The sequence below is a fragment of the Stylophora pistillata genome, chromosome 8 (genome assembly GCF_964205215.1).
Source record: "Stylophora pistillata chromosome 8, jaStyPist1.2, whole genome shotgun sequence".
NCBI lineage: Eukaryota > Metazoa > Cnidaria > Anthozoa > Scleractinia > Pocilloporidae > Stylophora > Stylophora pistillata.
Genome location: NC_142526.1, coordinates 22,399,258 through 22,413,208, shown reverse-complemented (window position 1 = coordinate 22,413,208; position 13,951 = coordinate 22,399,258). Strand labels below are relative to the sequence as shown.

The 13,951-nt window shown below is 36.4% G+C and overlaps 1 long non-coding RNA gene across 1 annotated transcript; it reads left to right on the top strand.

Annotated features, from left to right (window-relative positions):
* Positions 1–5,625: 5,625 nt before the first annotated feature.
* On the top strand, positions 5,626–8,258 carry LOC148725503 (uncharacterized). The gene is made up of 3 exons (XR_015991074.1): positions 5,626–5,715; positions 5,997–6,070; positions 8,168–8,258. It is a non-coding gene; the product is annotated as an uncharacterized LOC148725503 (long non-coding RNA).
* Positions 8,259–13,951: the final 5,693 nt, after the last annotated feature.

Sequence of the window (13,951 nt, the reverse complement as noted above, 5' to 3'; positions counted from 1 at the left end):
TGACAGCAAGTTTTAGCGCTAGCACTTGCCACTAAGTTTCTTGGATCTTTATCTGCGTCCTCAGGTCTGAATTTTCCGCAGTTCTGCACACCTAAAATAATTCTTTAAGACAAAAACCCATTTCTCGCAATTCCATTAATTTTGGTATGTTTATGCGCAAATTCACACAATTTTTTCGGGTAAAAGAGTAGGGGTCAATGGCTTTGTGAATAATACGGCTCTTTGTAAAAGAGAGATGCTGCTTTCCGTTTACGGGTAATGAAAATTCTTGCAATGGTCCCTTTATTTGGTGCCCTAAGCGTTTATTCCCTGCATTTGATGCCACTAACAGTATTCACACTGGAACACTGATATGCGAGGGCCACTTATTGTTAGCTGATAAAAATGACAGAATTTGTCATATGGAGGGGTATATTACACCAACAAAGGTACATGTAGGTGCAAAATAATTATTTTATTTTCAAAATTCACATAGCATGATTTTAAATTTACCCCACCCCTTGTAAATTGTATATTCCTTTTTAGTTAGCAGCGTAGGAGAGGCAGTGAAAGTGACACTTTGTCTAGTAATAACTTGCAGAACAGGTTAAAACCCTTAGGGACGAAAAACATTAACTGGCAATAAAACAGAAAGAGATTGAAGAACATAAACTGCTTTTTTAGAAAAAGCAGTTTATGCTCTTCATTGAGGTGATATCCACTTCATTCATGCAACTTGAGAACCAACATCCAGTACGACCAACACTACTTGGCATATGTGCACAGGCTTACTTGACATACAAGAAAAATTGCATGCTGTGATAACACCTCGAAGTGTTGACAACCTTCATCGTAGTGTTCCAATAACAAGGAAGAATGGTTTGGTGCAGCAATGTAGAGGGCGCATCCATGTGCCGTCCATACTTCAACTCTTTTCTGTGGCATTAAGGAATGTTCGATTAAGAGTGTATTTAGTTTAAGAAACAACAAAAACAGTTTACCTTTAATGGCGGGAAGCTCTACGCCTGGCCAATCTTCTCTTAGTATGGCAAGAATCTCTTCGTATTCCTTGTTTTTCGTATTACGGTTGTTATATTTCTCGCTGCGAATATTCCACAAACTTTCCCTATCTCGCAATGACTCTACTAATAAGGAAAGAAGCGCATCTGTCCATCTACAAGATGTACTCGAGGAAGCCGCCATGCTGGATGCGCAAATGTTAGGGACTTTAGGGACTGGGTTCTACAGATGACGTTGAAAAAATTATCACATTTTATGTGGCGTCTCGTCTACACGGACAATTTTTTTTTGATGTGATCATTTGACTTGTAATCACGGGTTATTTTGTTGAGTTCATGGTGTAGTGGATCTTTTCGAAGGAAGCCAGAATGTCCGTCTTGTTGAGATGAGGAGGTTTGATAGAGAAACCTAGTCCATTCTTTAGAAGTTCAAGTTTTTTTTATGTGGCAATTTTTATTTGCCACATAAAAACTAACACGCCAGCTTTTCAGCAAATGCAGTTGTCACATAAAAATTGGTCATTTTTCATTATCTACACGGGCATATAAAAATTGCCACTTAAAAATTGCCACTTAAAAATTGCCACTTAAAAATTGCCACTTAAAAATTTCCACTTGAAAATTGTCATATAAAAATTGCTCGTGTTGACGGGGCTATATTAGGATTCTCTTTATCCTCTGTTTCTATAATATCTCGCGCACTCTTCGAATTCTCTCTTTTAGATTGTTTTCCTAATATCCCATGCATTTAAAGATGTTGCCTTTATTTGATTGATTGTTAATCGCCCGCGCACTTTTAGGATTTTCTTTCTTTCAATTGTTTCGTTAATACGTTTTGCACTCTTACATTTTTCCTTTTAATTCGTCTGTTTCCTTTGCATCTCATCTCTTTGCATTCACTGTTAGAATTTCCCTTTGTTTGACTGTTTCGGTAGTATCTTGTCGGCAAGCGTTTCGATTTCTTCTTTGTTCGATTGTTTTGTTAGGATCTCGCGCACTCTTAGAAATCGGTTTTTTGGATTGTTTCTTTAGTAACTCGCGCACTTTTAGATTACTCCTTTACCCGATTGTTTCGTAAGTATCTCGTGTACTCTTAGAATTCATTTTATGTGATTATTTTGTTGATTTCTCGAACACTCTTTGAGTACTGGTTTATCCGATTGTTTCGTTAGAATCTCGCAGAATTGTCTCTTATTTGATAGTTTCATCAATATCTCGGGCACTCAGAGAACTCTCCTTTATTCGATTGTTTGATTGGGCCATTTTGAAATTCCCCTCTTTTTTTGTCGGTTTCTTCCCTATCTCCGTACTCTCGGACCCTTCTTTATTCCATTGTTTCTTCAGTACCGGTATTTTGCGCACTTTTAGAGGTCTCTTCTACTCGATTGTTTCGTTAATTTCTCGCGCAGTGTTAGAATTCCCCTTGATCCGATTGTTTCGTCAGTGTCTGGCGCTCTTTAAGAGTCCTCTTTTATTGGATTGTTTTCGTTAATAAATTGCACTCTAAGAATTCTCCTTTACTCGATTGTTTTGTTTGTATCTTGCGAACTTTTAGAATTTTCTTTTTTTTCCCTTTGTTTCTTTAGTATCCTGCTCACTCTTAGATTTCACCGCTATTCGATAGTTTCCTAAAATAACTGGCGCACTTCGATTGTGTAGTGAGTATTTCGCTATTTGGCTACCATATGGCGATATGTTACACATTTTGGTAGCTGACTCACCATGTTTTGAGGTTTTACAGATTTCTTTTGATTGGACCTTTCTTTTTGTCACGCAATCACCTTCTGAGCCATTTCGCGGCCTGGGGCGTGAATCTTTAGTCACAATTTGAACACGCAGTTGGTTCAGTTATAATACTTGCGAAACGTCGTTTTGAAACCTCATCTTGTGTCTGTTGCAAAAATGCATATGGTTTACTTTTAGATTCTAGTTTTTGTGCGCTGGCTAACTCTCGACTAGTCATTTAAGTTTTACTCTAATCACCCTGAAACGATTCTAAAACATTTTAAACTAATCTTAATGAACACAAACACAGCATCAGGAGCGGGCATCTCGTTTATTGATGCAGGATACAGCGAGTTTTACGAAGTATTTCGACGACGATATTTACACTCTTCGAAATTTACCAAGTTCAAAATTAGCTAGCATCTGGCCATCCCATGGTGACTAAAGAGCTATTCAAATTTTCGACACACCTTTCAAATTCCGTAAACTCATTTGAATTACAAATAATTTTTAAAAGTTAATATTCGTATTTGCGATCAGTCTTGCACGTGGAAAGAGCGTAAAAAGTTCAAGAAATCTCAGCGTCCTTTGCAGCTTTTCTGGGGTCACAAAACATATCACTTTCACTTTATAGCCGGTTTAGATAGCGTGTATTTCTTTCTTTGTTCGAAGTTGTTAAATAGAGTAGCTCAAATTCCACGTCGAGGAATGAGGAGTGTCACTCTATCTCGACTTTTCTTGCGGTATACAACTCAAGTGTAAGTACATATTCAATAGAGGTACAAAGCTTCGCCGTTGCCTTCGCCAAATAAGTTCAAATTGTAGAGTAGGATACAAAAAGGAAAATCATATCGTGCACGGTAGAGAACAAGACTACTCCCTAACTGCAGCCGCCACGACAGCCGCCATGACAGCTCTTATTGCAGCACGAGACTTTTTGAGAATCAGTGAGATTGGAAATTTTTACTTTGAGGTTAGGTTATTGATAGCTTGTGTAGTTATTTATCGTTTTTTATTCTGCATGCAATTATTTATTCTCACAGAATGTCAAAATAAGATTTGCTATAAACGCACTTATTGCTTCCCTGACTCTCAACCACCGCCGTAGCACCAAACGAGTGATCGTGAAAACGTATTGACGTACAATATTTTAAGGAAATAGAGGACTTCAGTCCCCTTCTTTAAGAAATGGTGCTGCAAATGGAAAAAATTCTTGTTTTATCTCAAGTTTAGTATAACATCAGATATCTCGCGCGTGTTCGAAGCTGAATCGAAGCCGTTTAAACCCGGCTGGGTCATGTGCTGGGGCTTGAAAATTCAACCACACAGTGCCTTTCTCCACCGAGGAATATAAATTGTCGAAATAGGTAGCAATGAACTCACAGATATCGCAATATGCTTCACTAGCTATGGGAGTTAGTTTGGTGTGCATGGGTTGACTTTTATCTCGAATCAATTTGAGAAAATTTCGAATGTGACGTTACTTCACTACATTAAAATGGTAACTTTTAAGATCTACACATCGATCTTTATTATTCACAGTGAACTGAAGTGCCTGTTCGTACTTAAGAAGGATAACCTATACTAAATTTCGAAATCGATTCAAACTATATCTTATATTTTAGTTCTCTCTTCAACACAACGTCAAGCATAGGTTGAGAACATCTCAAAATAAGAGAATCGTGGAAGGAAAGAGAAACTGGACAACGTTCAACGTGGTCAGCACTTCAATTTTATTTTATAAGAATTGAGTAACTGCATCTGTGCGTCTGATTTGCTTTGAGCGCTTAACCCTTTCACTCCTATAATCTCATTAGTAATTCTCCTTCCTGGATGCCATTCAATTCCTAAGATTTTAATTTGTAGAATTTGATTTTGGATCACTTGTCTGTTTGATATCGTATCAATATTGTAAGGAGATCTGTCCTGGTCACTTGTAGAAATTAACACTTCACACCCTAACATCAGTATGCATATTCTCCATACTGTTCTCTTTACATTTCCTAATGTACTGACAAGGAGAATTTGTTTAACAATCAAGAGCTTCTTCAGTTGGTAATCCTTTCCTTACTTCTCATGACCTTGATGTGTGATTCAGGGGTGATATTAGATATTTTGGTTTGATAAATCAATCACTTTATTTCTGTTGATAGCAAAACATTGGTGTCAAAAAAATACGTAATGGCTATCGTGCATGAAAATCCATCTAACCTACCCATTGTGGCGACGGTTTAGTCTATCAAATATTCCCTTAATTTAGGTACGCCTTAAACTATTATTGTCATGGGTTTATCTGATAAAAAAAATTATCCGTTATGTTGTTCTTTCGAAACAGAAGAAGTGATACAATTTTCAGTTATCGCTTGTATTTGTCTAAAGAAAGGTATGCATGTGTTCTTATCACATTGGTTTTTTTTTTTTTTTTTCTCTTGGGACAGTGTAAAGCATACAATGAAAACAAAAATCTGGAAATCAAGAGATACAAGGGAGGAAAAAGAAGAGAGCAGAGTCCAATAAGGTTTGTTTTTCAGTTTGTGACGACTTCTATAACTTGCAAGGCTTGTATAGCTTGTAAGGTTGGTTTGCCTGAAACACCAAAAGTTTGATTTTGTTTACGTTTCGTAAACCTGAGCGGAATTATGCATAGAGATTAATGTGGCTGTTTATCAATCGATTGTTACAAGCTCACTGGGATATTTTGTGAGACCACGAATAACACTTGGGATCGAACTTTGGAGATCACCGACTAATATCGACAGATTGTTAGACCCAAAATCTTACACTACTGAAAGTTGAGACTTTGACGAGACCAAAAAGTGAACCTTGCATTAGAATGCTTATTTGACGAAGATAAAGTTTTCCTTTTGAAGTAACTAATCGATGCATTTGTTTTACTTGCAGAGTCAAATGTAAAAAAATATAAACTGTGATGGACAAGGAGGATTGCAAGTTTTCAATACTGGAATAAAACAATGCACAAAATCTGAGTAACGTAAGAGAAATAAGCAATTTACTGTTTAGCTTCTGAGCAGTTTAGGGCAATCCTTGAAATAGGAAATTTATAGAACTAGATACCCAACAAAAGTAGCCATTATTTGGACTATTCTAAATTATATGGCTAATGTAACTCCTTTTAAGAAACTTTGTCTATGCTTTCTAGCTTGTTTGCCGTTGCTATACTTTCCTAGAAGTTAATCTCGATGCGCCATGTCCATTAAATAAATGGCGTGCGACATGTTGTTAATAAACCTATCATTGGATTTGCATTGTCAGAGATGGGATTGAAAGTTGTAAAGAAAACTTGGAATGGGGAACAAACAGAGAGATGTAGGAGAACTCGGCCAAAGGTTAGTTGTTCACTTAGTTGTTTTGCTAGTGGTCATTTATGAAAACGGATAAAGTAAGAGTTGGAGGAAGGGAGGAGGAGGAGTGTCAAATTATTTGAGCGTGTCAGGTCTGGGACAAATTCAACGAATTCGAGAAACATGCTACTTCTCACACTGATCACTGGAATATTTTCATCAAAACTCGCCTCTAGAGCAAGGAACAATCTATTGTCATGAAAATCACCAGAGTCTTGAAGTCATTACTCAAGCAATTTCGGATGTACGACGCAGTCCCCCTTTAGTTTGACCCTTCAGCACTCCTTGCCTTTCCTCGTCGACTTAGTATCGTAGTTAAAAATTAACAATATAAAAAAGTTAGGCGAAATAAACTTTTTTATTTGGTAGCAAATCAATTTATTAAAAAAAAATGGAGACATTGATTAGTCGACATCATTTAGTCGATGTTGTAATTTTTACAAACGGTTTCCTCTCTTTTGTATTCGTTGCTGTTGTACTTGAGAAATACTCGAGATTGATGCAAAAACAAACTAACAAATGAAAACAAAGCTTAAAAATCAAACTATCTTAAAGCGCATTTCTAATCGTGTTCTTCCTTTTCAAACGAATTTTTCGCACCGCTTAATTTAAAATGTTATTTTTTATTTGTTTCTCAAATATAGGGAAACTATCCTTAAATTCAAAAAGGACCTTTCTCGACTTTATAAGTACCGTATTTACTCGAATAAGCGCCGCCCTCGAATAAGCGCCGCACCCCCGATGCGGCGCTTATTCGAGGAATTTCATATAACCAGGAAAAACACTACAAAACAATTTTAACACAGCGTCGGTAATTTATATTCTTTAAATGTGATGTTCTTTAGTTCAAAGTGACTGTATTTCTTTGCTCGGGTTATCATGAAACGCTCGGGGTTTTTTCACCGCGTGAATTTCTCTCAATTCTAGATTTAAAATCAGTTTAGCATCAGTCCATAGGAAAATTGACAGATAGAAAGTGTACCGTTGAATAAAAATGTAGAAAAAGTAAATTTGTCTGGTACAATTTTTAAATAAGCGCCGCACTTGTGGCGCGAAAAATTAAATAAGCGCCGCGGCGCTTATTCGAGTAAATACGGTATACTTTTTCTCAAGAGATTGACGGAGTGAACAAACTGTAACTCGAAAATGTTCTAGACCAGTTTGAAACATTTATTTACAAGGAAAGACATTCATAGGAGATGTCTAAATATGTCGTAAATATAGTGAATGAATATGAAATTTTTTTTACGGAAATTTGGGCAGTTTTGTTGATAAGCTGTAACGAAACCATGAGCTACACTCAAGGGAAAGCGCCTAATGCCGTCAAATTGCGTGAAAATATTCCTTTAACTTGACATCAGATAAAGCTAAGCAAACACGACTCTAACAGCACCAGTGGTAATAGTTAAAAATTCTGTATAGCTCATTTGATGAAGAGAAAAATAACCGTATTTGATTTGTTTCTTATTTTTATTGAATATCGTGGATGACTCTAGAGAAACATAAAATTACAATATTACAGCACATTTCAGTAATAGACAGTGGCGGATCCAGGGGGAGGGTCTGGGGGGTCCGGACCTCCCCATCAGACCTGACGCTTACAACTTTGAGACTGAAATTCTTACATCGACAGAATCGTATATCACTTTTTAACTGGCTGATTTTTTTTAATTAGTGAATCCAAGTAAACGGTAAGCGGCCAAGAAATTATAACGTGCAACCGCGACTGGTGGGAAGGGGTGTGGGGGGTGTTGGGGAGAAGTAATTTTCCTCAAAAGTGTCCAACAGTCCTTTCTGAACCAAAGTTTGGACCCCCCCAATCAAAAATTCCTGGATCCGCCACTGATAGATTACCTACAGCAGTACCTTACGCTACAAAACTGCTTTAATAACACGACTCGTTAACTAACAGTACTGTATCATTAACAGATAACTACAATTTACATTTATACAAATATACAACTGCCATGTTCATTGAATTTAAAACAAAAACACGAGTATTTTGTGCCATTTCTTTTCAAATACATTGTGTGTGTTTGTCCGTCTTATGTTATTAGTAAGCTTGTTTTATTGGAATTGTAGTTTTGAAAGAAGAGGATGAAAAGAGAGATTAAAAGTGGATTGGATTAATGGAATGGGAAACGAACAGAAAGATGGAGGAGAACTCGGCTAACTGTAAGTTGTTTGAGTTATTGTTTTGCTTATAATTCCAAGCGATCCATTACGATAGGAATTTTAAAAAGTCGCCAAAATACTTATTATTCTAATGATGCCATTTTTTTTTTCTTGTCTTTTTTTAGTTTCTTGCTTTATAGTTATTTTTTTACTCGACTTGCGCGCTCGTACAATTTAGCTAGCATTTGATTTATCCCAAATTGCGCAATTGAAAATCTTTTTCAAACGAGGAATCTTTACAAAGCCTAAACATTGAAATATTCAATATTTCTTAACAGGTAAGGACAACGTCCAAAATATTAACCAAGTTAAAAAAATTAACTTCATAACTATGATTTTTTTTTGTAATATGAATTGAACATAAGTTATTCTGTTATGGTTGAAATTTTTAACCCGTCGACGTATTTTGTGTTTCGTTAATGTATCCATCATCAGATAAAAGTTTTTAGGCAAACTAAATGCCTCAGTACAAATAATGTGAATGTCTTTTGAGGACGACGGAAGTATTTGTAACGTTGATGCTTTCAAGTAATTTTTGGGGTACCAAATCAATTTTTGAAAAACAATACGATGTTGTAATTACGGAAATGCATGAGGCATGAAGATTAGCCTTTTTAAGCCCATGTTGCCAACGATAACTTTTTGAAAAGGAAATTTTTTATTGGTTTTCCTATGATTTGCTTTTTCAGTCGAGCAGACAGGGTTCTTTTTAAAGAACATTGCACGTACATTTAATAAGAACAAATGAGTTGCTTTGTATATACCATCACTCCGACGAAGGGCTAACGCTCGAAACGTCAGCTTTTGTAATCGTTACGGTGGCCAATTTACCATTTCAACTTTGTTGATATATCCAAATTGCTTTGTATATACCATCGTTAAACCAAATTTTACTTTTTTGAAGTGCTATGAAACTTTTCAATCAAGAAAGACAAGTTCTAAATTTAAATAAGGGATGACTTCATTTTGATGAAAGTGACACGCACATGTTTTAATCGACAAATATAAAACTGCACCTCTAAGAAAATCCGACAAAAATTACGGTGAGAATTTTGATACAAAGTCAGGACATCATTTAAATTTCAATCAATTTCTAAATGATGGAACCGCTCTCTAAGAAATTGTTCTAGCCAATGAATAAGTCATCAAAGAACTTTCAATCAGGTGAAAAGCTTTGGAAGAAAAGTTTCAATGGAATCAAGTGAAGCTAGCGAAGTAATTTGCTCGATGTCTGATATATTGGCAAATTTGCTTGCAAACAAACCTTGATAAGTGTCCTTATTTTCTAAAGTTAGAAAAGGCTGTTGTGGAAATAACGAATATGTTCCTTGAATTTATCTCTTCGGTGTCCCTTGGGCGTTGATCTGTTCCAACAACCTTCTTTCTCGGAAGGGCGTGAAACATTCTTGCACGTACCTCCAAAGCCTTCTACGTACGTCTAAACATTTGTAAACATGTATTTCAAGGAAAATTTGTGTAGGGGAAGTAATTTTCTAAATGAGAACCAAGGAAAAATAGTTTTAAACCTAGAAAAATCCTCTTTTAAACTTGGATAGTGATTCTTCAATCGAGAAAAGGAGTACACTCATCACACCAAACTGTTACTGAACGAATAGCCCATTTGCAAATTACCTTTGGCCTCATTTTCAAAACGAGTCTAACTTGCATGTGAATGGAAACTTATTATGATATGAATGGCTTAGCACGAGGACTCGTTTTGAAAATGAGGCCGAGGGTAATTCGCAAATGGGCTATTAAATCAATGTGGTCTAAAGAGAAACGTGATACAAAAGATGCAGGTTACGGTACTATTGTAAAGCAAAAGATTGTGTTGAGAAAGAAGAACAATACTTTCGAGCAAGAAGAAAGAAATTTTGCATTTCTAATTTATTAAGAATACAAATTTTTGTCATAATGCAGCTAGTGTTTCAAGCAATGTATAGGTCATCATCGAAAAAATTGAAAAACCTAGCAGCAAGACACTGATTAAAGTGAAGGAATGTAACTTTTATTGTATTTTTCAGGATTGTTTTGCAAACAGAACTGATTTCCTTCTCTGCTGAATGTCATGGGGTGTTGATAGGGATACGTTCTCTGGCTCTGCAAAAAGAATTCTTGACAGAGATGAATGGAATTTCTTTATTTTTGAGAAGAGCCTTGGCCCTTTTTGCATGAGAAAACCCTTTCTGATCGAGAGGAATTTTTTTTCATCAAGAAAGACAGCCTTTAACACAGAAACGGCATTTCTAAACCTGGAAAGTACTCGTCATTTTAAATCTTTAAAGAGAAACACATGATGTAAGAGATAGATAATCAAATACGTTATTGTTTCTAATGCAAAAACTGTGATGGGAAAGTCAAGTCTGTCGAGTCAAAAAACTTACTTTGCACTGGAACTTATACATTTGAGATATTACATAACAATTTACATCCAGTAGGTACCTTGTCATTCAAATAATATATACATTAATTATTAATGAACTTTTGAAGTGAACTAAACAGTTTGGAAAAAATTCATGTAAGTACGCTGAACAAAACGAAGGAGCTTCTTGGATGTTTTATTTCATTCGGGTTTTATTTGCAAATAAAATCGATGACATTATTTTTTTTATTCAAAGGCAAAAAAACTTTTGTTGAAAAAAAAAAAATCAACCCCTCCATGAAGGTCCCTCAAATAAAGGGGGTAAGTTTCTAAAGAAACTGTGGTGCTGTGTCGGTGAGCAAGTATAACAAGGTAATTACGGTTTTATCAACTAAGTTGCATTGATAGTATAAGTTGGCCACCATAAAGAGTTACAAAGCTGACGTCTCAAGCGCTAGCCCTTTCGTCAGAGCGAATGACCTTTATAAGTCTGCTATATAAAAGAGTTGACGAGCAAGATCGTGACCCCGATCCAAAATTTTTATAACTACGACAGTCATCTCTTTAGTGCTAGGGATACCTTTCCAAGCTATTAAAATTGACGTCTTTTCATAGAACATGACATTGTTTCTCTTCGTACTTTAGCTGTGCATCGACGCACAAAGCGGATGTCAATGTTTGAAAATTGTGTTACAAAGTCAAGGTTCCTCCTCTCTTAATCCCGGTTGTCACTTGCAATTTATTTAAAAATGAATTCATAGATCAGCAGACTTTGTTTGAGTAAAAGTGGATTTTTTTCATCCAAAAAGAAAAAGGTTTCGAAATGATATGAAGAGTGAAATTTGCTAAACTAATGAGACCTTCAACTATAAAATTAAGTATTTTTCATACAAAAAAAAGTTTTTAACTGGGTAGCTCTTCTGAACAAATTTTAAAGGGCTTTTTCAAGGGAAAATGTGTCGCAAAAAATAAAAAGCTATAATTTGCTTATACTTATAAAACAAACGAAGAAGTGGATAAACTGAAAAAAATTACTTTTACTTTTACAAGGACGAGGTTTCACTCCAAGGCAGCTTCTTTTATGAGACCACTGAAAAAAAAATTGTCATTTGGTTTTTGAAGAAAATTGGATGTCTCGAGGTTGATCAAGATTTACTTGCGAGAAGTACAAAAAGGCCAACATTATGACGAAAGCGTAATGTGATTTTATCTCGAGGCCCGTCATAGAGAGTTAAGTCTTTAGGTGTGCCTTTGCATGAGGCAAGGAGCATTGTCAATCACAGATCTTAAGCCAATCAAATGAGGTCAGATCAAATAGCACCAAGGTTATAGGCAAGGTCAGTTTCTCTCCTGGTCCTTCTCGCCTTCATTTCCATCGTGTTAACATCCGAACACATAGGGGCCGCTTGTCTTGCCGCTGAGAATGGTCTCTCCGACGCTCAAATCCGGGCTCTTGGTCGCTGGAAGTCCGACGCGTTCAAGCTCTACATCAGGTCGGGCACTTTAAATGCCAACTAATTTCGTATTTGGGGATGAATGAATCATGATGTAGTTCAGACATGAGCTGCTACGCTCTTCCTGTTCTTGCCTGCGGTGCATTCGCCTTAGCGTAATTGATCAATTGTACGGCTGTCCATTCCTAGTTTGCTAATTTTCGTTCGCCTCTTCCTTTTAGAGTAATTTATCCTTTCATGCTCGACAAGCTCACATTTAATACTAGATTGCGTCCTGGATGAATCGAGTCAGGCATTGGGCTGTCGGTTCATTCTCGACTGCTTAACGACTACAGAAATTTTATTCGGTTACGTTGTCTGTGTCTGGATAATGATACGCTTTCCAGACTGCTTTCATCGTTTACTCGGGCTGTCCCCACTTCCGCTTATCTCATTTACACAGCTTTATCGTTTTCATGTGGAACGTAACGATGGTCAGTCATGGGCTCGCATCGTTACGGTCCTATTAGGTTTGTTCTATTAGGTTTGTTACCGTTGATCTCCAAGCTCTGCGGTCGTCTTGGAGGGGTTGCCACATTCTTGTGGCGGTGGCCGATATTTAACCCCACCTTTGCTTAAGAGATTGCGTGATATTTATTATATAAATGTTCGTGATGTGGGGTGAAATAAAAGCGTCACTATTGTGGCCAATTTATACCACATTAGCAGTTATTTTTATCTCCCGTCAATCTCGTCAGCAAACTAGCGCGACGGCACGCAGAGCTTCGGTCCCATTTTAGTGGAGATACGCGGGTTTCGTGATAAAAAGCTGTTTTCGAAATTGAAAAGACTTCCCTACATCAGGGTAGTATGCGTTTCTGAAGGCTTGATTTAATTAACCATTTTCTTCCTGGAAGGGTTTCGTTCACTACCCACATGTCTCCTTTTGAGCATACCCTAAGAAAACAAGAGAATTTGGGAGTAATGCCTGGAGCACAAAAACCAAGATTCTATTCATTGAAACGTTAGCCTTCAGTAAGAGTTTGGGGTGTCTAGGTAAAGGGTCTTGAGTTGTCAAAGAGTTCTTATCAAACACAAAAGTGCTGTTTTTTCTGCTCTATAGCAGCAGCTGTAAATCAGCGCACAAAGATTACATTGATGTTTCGACGTCTTTTGTCGCAATACATTTTTGATAGAAACTCTATGGCGTGGGGATAATGGAGAACTTCTCAACATAATTGGAAAAGGTGTTGTTTACTCTTTCAAAGAAACGCTTCTGTTTGTGAAATTAGACTTCTTTAAATCAATAGATACACCACAGGGCCTCAAAGGACGGTTTGGCAAACATATTTTGTGTCTTGTTAATGCAAATAGATCATGATATTTATATTATGGAACAACTGAAACTATAAAAAAGGCTGAATAAATCTCAAATGGGAAACTCAATAGAAGCAGAATCCCAATTTTGGACAATGTAAAAAATAATTGAAGTCCATGCCTTTTCTAAATCAAGCAATTCACTTTGATGAAACCATGAAGATGTTTTTGCAATAAATAGGACAGAATTAAACTCCAAAATGGCAGAAATTTTTACGTCCTGACTCCATCGTCAAAGAATTGTTTTTAAAAAAAGGAAAACCAAGTAGAAAAATATAAATATTACGAAATGTATTTGTTTGTTTTCTAGGAACAAAATCAGCTTTATTTTCATTAAGCCTTTCAGATTGAAATCTTACAGGAGAGAGTTTGATATGTTCCTTTGGACCTCTAGCGGTCTATCAGCCTCTCCACTGTCTATCAAAGAGAGAACATGTACTTTTTTTAAAACTGCAGACTGAAAAATGGTAACCTTTCTTAACTTAATTATTAATTTTCCAAAAGAGACAGGAATGTTGA